This window comes from Cebus imitator, unplaced genomic scaffold, assembly GCF_001604975.1.
Source record: "Cebus imitator isolate Cc_AM_T3 unplaced genomic scaffold, Cebus_imitator-1.0 Scaffold22, whole genome shotgun sequence".
In the NCBI taxonomy this organism is placed as follows: Eukaryota; Metazoa; Chordata; class Mammalia; order Primates; family Cebidae; genus Cebus; species Cebus imitator.
The window spans coordinates 5,904,127-5,911,848 of record NW_016107337.1 but is presented as its reverse complement, the minus strand read 5'-3'; the positions used below and the strand labels follow the sequence as shown (position 1 = coordinate 5,911,848).

The window sequence follows — 7,722 nt, the reverse complement described above, 5'->3', positions numbered from 1 at the left end:
TGCAACTTCTGCTCCCAGGTTCAAGTGATTCTCCTGCCTCTGCCTCCAGGTTCAAGCGATTCTCCTGCCTATGCTTCCTGAGTAGCTGGGATTACAGGTGTGTACCACCAGACCCAGCTAATTTTTGTATTTTTAGTAGAGACTGGGTTTCGCCATGTTGGTCAGGATGGTCTGGATCTCCTGACCTCATGATCCACCTGCCTCGGCCTCCCAAAGAGCTGGGATTACAGGCGTGAGCCACCGCGCCTGGCCACTCGGAACTTTTTTATCAGTCATGTAAATGAGAGAGTGGAGGTCCTGTACCAGTCTGTAAAGGATCAACTGATCATTGAGTGTTGACTTGCACATTAAAAGTCACACATAGTTTCAAAAAAGAAAAAAATGACTACCTATTTTCTAAAAATGGAACCATTTTCTTTTTCTTTTTCTTTTCTTTTTTTTTTTTTTTTTTTTACAGAGTTTTTTTTTTTTTTTTTTTTTTTTTTTTTTTTTTTGAGACAGAGTTTCACTCTTGTTGCCTAGGCTGGAGTGCAGTGGTGCAATTTTGGCTCACCACAACCTCCACCTTCTGGGTTGAAGTGATTCTCCTTCCTCAGCCTCTTGAGTAGCTGGGATTACAGGCATGTGTCACCACACCTGGCTAATTTTTGTATTTTTAGTAGAGACAGGGTTTCTCCATGTTGGACATGCTGGTTTTGAACTCCCGACCTCGGTAATCTGCCCACCTTGGCCTCCCAAAGTGCTGGAATTACAGGTGTGAGTCACCTCGCCTGGCTGGAACCATTTTCTTAACTGTATATATCTTAGTGATATTATGCTGCTTTTAAGGGATTAAGAAGGAAAAGCATGAAAAGCAATTAGATTCTCAAAATTGCCTGTACCTGCCTGGGTGCCATGGCTCATGTCTGTAATCTCAGCACTTTGGGAGGCTGAGGTGGGAGGATTGCTTGGGGCCAGGAGTTCAAGACCAGCCTGGGCAACATAGCAAGACCCTTTCTCTATTTATAAAAAAAGATGCCTTATGCACACCACACTTTACCAAAGTATATAAACCTACACTCACTGTGTATGTATATTTACACTGTATATTTACCTGTATATGGCAAGATAGCTGAATTAGGATGCACTTCTAAGTGGCTTTTATTTTTTTAAGCATTGGCAAAATATTTTAATAAATACTTGCCCTTGTCAATTTTATTTCCATAAAACTTCAAATATCATTTGGTGATTAAGTTTCTAAATATCAAATACAATGCCCTCCTAACAATTGTAAACTGTATTTGCTAACTAAGAAGGGGCATGAAGTGTTCCATGACTGTATTATTCTTGGGAGGCAGGCTATGGTGGTGTGAGCAGCCATACCTTTAGGACATATCATGCTGGTGAACCACTGATTCATGACACTCTGCCAGGAATGGCCATCATCCAAGTCCCGGGGCAAGTTCAGAAGGGCTAGTCAGATGTTTAAATTCCTGCTTTTGTCAGAATCCTAGGGATTACTTTGATACCTTTTCCCCCCTCCCATCTGTATCCAATCAATTACCAGCATCTCTGAGCTGGTTTCACTCTCCAATCTGTCTGCTCCTCTTTTGCTCTACCACCACTTTCCTAGGCCAAACTGCCTGGATTATTACAAAATCTTTCCAGCTGGGCTACCTCCATCCACGTTTGTCCCACTCCAATCAAGTTCCCACACAGTGGCCAGGTTGATTTAAAAAGCGAGCACATGCTGGGCAAGGTGACTCGCGCCTATAGTCCCAGCACTTTGGGAGGCCAAGGCAGGCGCATCACCAGAGGTCAGGAGTCTGAGACCAGCCTGGCCAACATGGTGAAACCCCATCTCTACTAAAAATACAAAAATTAGCCAGGCATAATGGCGCATACCTGTAATCCTAGCTACTCGGGAGGCTCAGGCAGGAGAATCACTTGAAGCGGAAAGGTGGAGGTTGCAGTGAGTTCAGATCATGCCATTGCACTCCAGCGTGGGCAAAAAGAGTGAAACTCCGTCTCAAAAAAAAAAAGGTGAGCACGGACGTGAGTGGTCTTTCCTCACCCTTCCAGACCCAGTGGCTTCCCCTTGCTCTCAGATGGAAGATCAATATCTGCACCTGCCCAGGGGCCATGAATGAACTGGCCTCTCTCCAACTGGCCAGTCTCATCCTGTACTTCACATCAGTATTCTACCACTTCCTCCATGACATTGATCTGGTTATGGCTCCTTATGTCTCATGAAATTTGGGGAAGACTCACATACCTGAATTTTCCCCAAAGTTCCTTAGGTGGTTCTGAACCACTACTGTGGTTGAAAGTATTTATTAATGGCTAGACTGGCTCTTCCTGTCTGTGCCAGGGTGGCGTGTGGTGCATGCCGAGCCACAGAGATGCTCAGGTTGTGCCCACAGGATGACCCAGTGGGAGACAGCAGCACCAGTGGTGGCAGAGAGCCCAGGGATCAAGCTCTTTGGGAAGTGGAGCTCCGATGATGTGCAGATCTATGGCATCTCCCTGCAGGATTACACTGCAGTGAAGGAACAGTATGCCAAGTACCTGCCTCATGGCGCAGAGCGACATGCCACCAACGCTTCAGCGAAGCTCAGTGCCCCATCGTGGAGTGCCTCACTTACTCCATGATGATGCACGGCCGCAACAACCGCAAGAAGCTCATGATCGTGTGCATTGTCAAGCATGCCTTTGAGATCATCCAGCTGCTCACAGGCGACAACCCTCTGCAGATCCTGGTGAATGCCATCATCAACAGTGGCCCCCAGGAGGACTCCACATGCGTTGAGCAAGCCGGGACTGTGAGACGACAGGCTGTGGACGTGTCCCCATTGCACAGCGTGAATCAGGCCATCTGGCCGCTGTGCACAGGTGCTTCTGAGGCTGCCTTCCGGGAACATCAAGAACATTGCGGAGTGCCTGGCAGATGAGCTCATCAGGGCTGCCAAGGGCTCCTCTTATTTTCCCAGTTGCTGCCCAATAAACCTGCCTTTTGGGATGGCCCCACAAAAAATAAAAAAATAAAAAAAGATAGCTAGACTGAAGATGGAGCCAAGTTGAAACTTGCACCCCAGGCTCTTCTGATAGCATCAGGATTTGACTTAGGTTTAAAAGGCAGGCCAGGAAAAATTTCAAAATGGCAAGTCATGGGGCAAGCTTTGCAGAGCAGGTCGCTGCTGTTCCTTCTGCTATCCCAAAAGGGTTGAAGAGTGAATTACACATAAACCACTAGGTAAATATCTTGTTTTTACCTAAATACTTCTGGATACTTTCTAGAAATATAAACTAAAAGAAGCAACCATGAGACTGAGGATGCATTCACAAAAGCTCTGAAACATTACAGATGAAGAAGATGGTTACTTTATAATAAAAAACTCAGCAGAAAATGTCTTTCTCAGGAGGAATAGAAGTTCGTGTTTGTAGACTCTGTATAATCATGTTGTAATGGAGCTCGTTTAATGGATTCAGATGAGCTATGGGTCGAATCCTGTTCTAGAAACTGACAACTAGGAAAGGCTAAGCCTGATCAAATAGTATTTATTGATCTTCTCTTCCAATTCCATTATAGAAAGATTCCAATATATTGTCAAATTCACTTTTCTGCAAATATCTCATGAATTGCATTTCAAAAATGGGATTGATTGGTCGGGTGCGGTGGCTCACGCCTGTAATATTAGTACTTTGGGAGGCTGAGGCGGGTGGATCACGAGGTCAGGAGTTCAAGACCAGCCTCACCAACATGGTGAAACCTGGTCTCTACTAAAAAAAAAATAATAATACAAAAATTAGCTAGGCGTAGTGGTGGGTGCCTGTAATCCTAGCTACTCAGGAGGCTGAGGCAGGGAATTGCTTGAATCCGGGAGGCAGAGGTTGCAGTGAGCAGAGACCACATCACTGCACTCCAGCCTGGGCGACAGAGCAAAACTCTGCCTCAAAAAAATAAATGGAGGGGGGGTTGATTTTATTTGTCACTGTGGCTTATAGCACATACTGAGTCCTCAGCCAGCTGTGGGAGGATATGGCTAGTTTATTCGTTTATTCTTTTTTCTTTTCTTTTTTTATGGAACAAGAACAGTCCTGTTGCAATAAGGATATGGCCAGTTTAGATTCCCATCCGAGTTACGTGTGACAGTGTCTGGCATCTTTTCAATAACCGCAGTCATAATTCCCAACATTACTTGGAGAGCAAAGCACAGGAGGAAATAAATCAACTTTTAATGTCAGGATATCACACCCTTTCTAACTTTTTTTGGACATGAATGAGGCAGTAATTGTATAATTAACCTTGAACTTATCACTTTATAGTCAAATGATTACTTTACAAAGAAGCTCTATCTGTAACATACAAGTTTATTTAATTTTTTAAAAAAGAGCTTTCTAGACTAGAAAAAAAAATCTTCTTAAAATAATGATTATCATCTGGGCGGGTGGCTCTCGCCTGTAATCTCAGCACTTTGGGAGGCCAAGGTGGGAGGATCACTTGAGCCCAGGAGTTCAAGACCAGCCTAGCCAACATGGTGAAACTTCACCTTATAAGAAAATAAATAAATAAAAATAAGAAAAGATAATTTTGTGTAAGTAATATATGTAAAATGTATATCCCAAATGTAAAATGTTCAAGAGAACATATAATGAAAAATATGCCTAACTCCTACCCTCATGACCTCAGCCATCTAATTCTCTTCCCTGGAGGCAAACACAGTGACGAGTTTTTTTGTTTATCTGTCCAGAGACATTCTATGCATTTACATATACACACACATTCTTTTTTAAAACCCACCTGGTAGCATATCTTACATAATGTTGGCTTTTTTGTCTGCTTTTAAAATAAGATATGCTGTTGTTCCACATTAGTACATAGAGAGGGGCCTAATTTAATTGTTAATAGCTGTGTTTGATGCAATAATTCCTTCCTCTTTCTTTCTTCCTTCCTTCCTTCCTTCCTTCCTTCCTTCCTTCCTTCCTTTCTTCTTTCTTTCTTTCTTTCTTTCTTTCTTTCTTTCTTTCTTTCTTTCTTTCTTTCTTTCTCTTTCTTTCTTTCTTTCTTNTCTTTCTTTCTTTCTTTCTTGCTGTCTTTCTCTTTCTTTTCCTTCCTTCCTTCCTTCCTCTTTCTCTATTTCTGTCTTTTGCTGTAGAGAAAGAGGTCAATGTGAGGCTGGCTCCAGCGGGAGAACTGGAGTTAGCATTTAAATCAGTCTCCCCAAAGGCTCAGAGGTGAGGATTTTTATGGGTAACTTGGTGGGTAGGGGGCTAGGGAATGGCTGATGCTGATTGGTTGAGGATGAAGTCACAGGGGTGTGGAAACCTATCCTCATGCACTGAGTCTGCCTTTGGGAGGAGCCACAGGACCAGTTGAGTTATGAGTCATGAGTCCAGCTGGGGTCGTTCTGAAAAACATCTCAAAAAAAAAAAAAAAGAAAATCTTAGGTTCTACAATAGTGATGTTATCTATGGGAACAATTGGGAAAGTCACAAATCTTGTGACCTCTGGCCACATGACCCCTGAGCAGTAAGACATTATAGAAATTATGCCTTGGCTGGGTTTGGGGCTCATATTTGTGATCCCAGTACTTTGGGAGGCCAAGGCAGGAGGACTGCTTGAACCCAGGTGTTTGAGACCAGCCTAGGCAATATAGTGAGACCTCATATTTATTGAAAAAGAAAAGAAGAAAGAAAAAAAACTATGCCCACATCTTAGCAAAGATCAGGCTCCTCCCATAACCCTACTCTTATGACCTTTCATTAGTCTTATAAAGACAGTCTTCACTTTCTGAGCAAAGAAAGAATGGGTTAGTTTTAGGGAGGGATTATTATTATCCCTGCTTTCAAGTAAACTATAAACTAAATTCCTCCCAAAGTTAGCTAGGCCTATGCCCAGGAATGACTAAAGACAGCGTGGAGGTGAGAAGGAAGACGGAAGCAACTATGTTAGGCTTCTATTACTGACGTAATTTTGCAAAGGTGATTTCAAATCATCCACTGGGCTTCAGCATACCCCAGTCCTGAGGTGTGAGCTGCAGAGATGGGAAAATGCTGATGACTGCTCTAGCTTCTCCTTGCATGACAGCAGGCACTGGGTGTAGTTGGGGTAGAAGTTGTCCCCAGGGTAAGAGGAGTGAAACCATCTTGCAGTTGTGTGTATGTGTTCATGGGTACCTGGTTTGGGTCCCAAGGTATGTCTAACAAAAACACTAGTGCTGTTATCTACAGCTTTAGCGACTGTAAGACAAATAATGAGCCCTAACATAAGGAGTGAAAGTCCTAGCTTCAGGAGTCCTTGTAGAACTGACTATAAGTCTTCCTCTTTTCTTTGTTTCTTTCTTTCTTTCCTCCTCCTCCTCCTCCTCCTTTTTCTTCTTCTTTCTTCTTCTTCCTCTTCTTCTTCCTCTTTTCTTCTCCTTCTCCTTCTCCTTCTCCTTCTCCTTCTCCTTCTCCTTCTCCTTCTCCTCCTCCTCCTCCTTCTCCTTCTCCTTCTCCTTCTCCTCCTCCTCCTCCTCCTTCTTCTTCTTCTTCTTCTTTCTTCTCCTTCTCCTTCTTCTTTCTTCTTCCTTCTCCTTCTCCTTCTCCTTCTCCTTCTCCTTCTCCTTCTCCTTCTTCTTCTTGAGACAGGGGCTCACTCTGTTGCCGAGGTGGGAATGCACTGGCATAATCGTGGCTCACTGTAGCCTTAACTTCCTGGGCTAAAGGGATCTTCAGCCTCCGAATAGCTGAGACTACAGGCGCACGCCACCAAGCCCAGCTGTCTTCGATTTTTTGTAGAGACGAAGGTCTCCCTATGTTGCCTAGGCTTGTCTTGAACTCCTAGGCTCAAGTAATCCTCCTGCCTCAGCTTCCCCAAGTGCTGAGATTATAGGAGTGAGCCACTGTGCCCAGCTTGACCTGAAGTCTTAAGGGATCCAGGTGAATGACCCTGAGAACTAATTAGATGTGGAGTCATCAGCAGAGACTCAAAATCAATGCACAGGCTGAAATCTAATAACAGGTAGACTATGCTTTTTCCTAAAACATTTTTTTCTCTTCAGTTCTCCATGTTTAATCAAAGATAAATCATAATAGGACCAATTCATTTGCAAAATAAATTTCAGTCTTACTATACTTGGCCTAATTATTTGTATAAAGTGCAACAAGAATAATTATTTGCCATTTAGGCACTTTTAAAAAAATTGACTTTGCTGAAACTCTTTCATAAAAAATCTCAAATTAGACCTTTTAAAAGCCTCTTGAGCTGAGCTAAGGATTTATTTGTGTCTGCAGATACCTGTATGAATTGAGTGTATTCCTCTTCTCAAGGTCTCAGAAGAGCTTGGGCCTCCTGGGCTTGTCAGAAAGTGACGTTCTTTATTTACCACAGGTCAGAAATCCAGTACAAAACATGGTACAAGATCAGTTTTCCCAAAAGGCTTTTACCATCTCTATGGGTCAACTTCAGTTCCTCCAAGCGGTCTGAAAACATGTCATTCTAGTCGAAACCTTGGTGAAATATAACCATAGTCTCCAATTGTGTCCTGTTACAAAAGAAAACTGATTCCTTTTTCCCCCCATGGGACTCTGCTTGATAAGGAAAACTGATTCTTATTGAACTTATGCAAATAACTATGTTGCTATAAGTTAAGAATATGCAGAGTTTCCAAATTCTGGAGAGATTCAGTAGAGAGAAATACACTCTAAATTTTGCCCACAGGAGTACATTTTACGCAATAGTTAAAATCTGGCCAGGCGCGG

The 7,722-nt window shown here is 43.0% G+C and overlaps 1 pseudogene; it reads left to right on the top strand.

Annotated features, from left to right (window-relative positions):
- Positions 1-2,352: 2,352 nt before the first annotated feature.
- LOC108299457 lies at positions 2,353-3,024 on the top strand (annotated as a pseudogene).
- Positions 3,025-7,722: the final 4,698 nt, after the last annotated feature.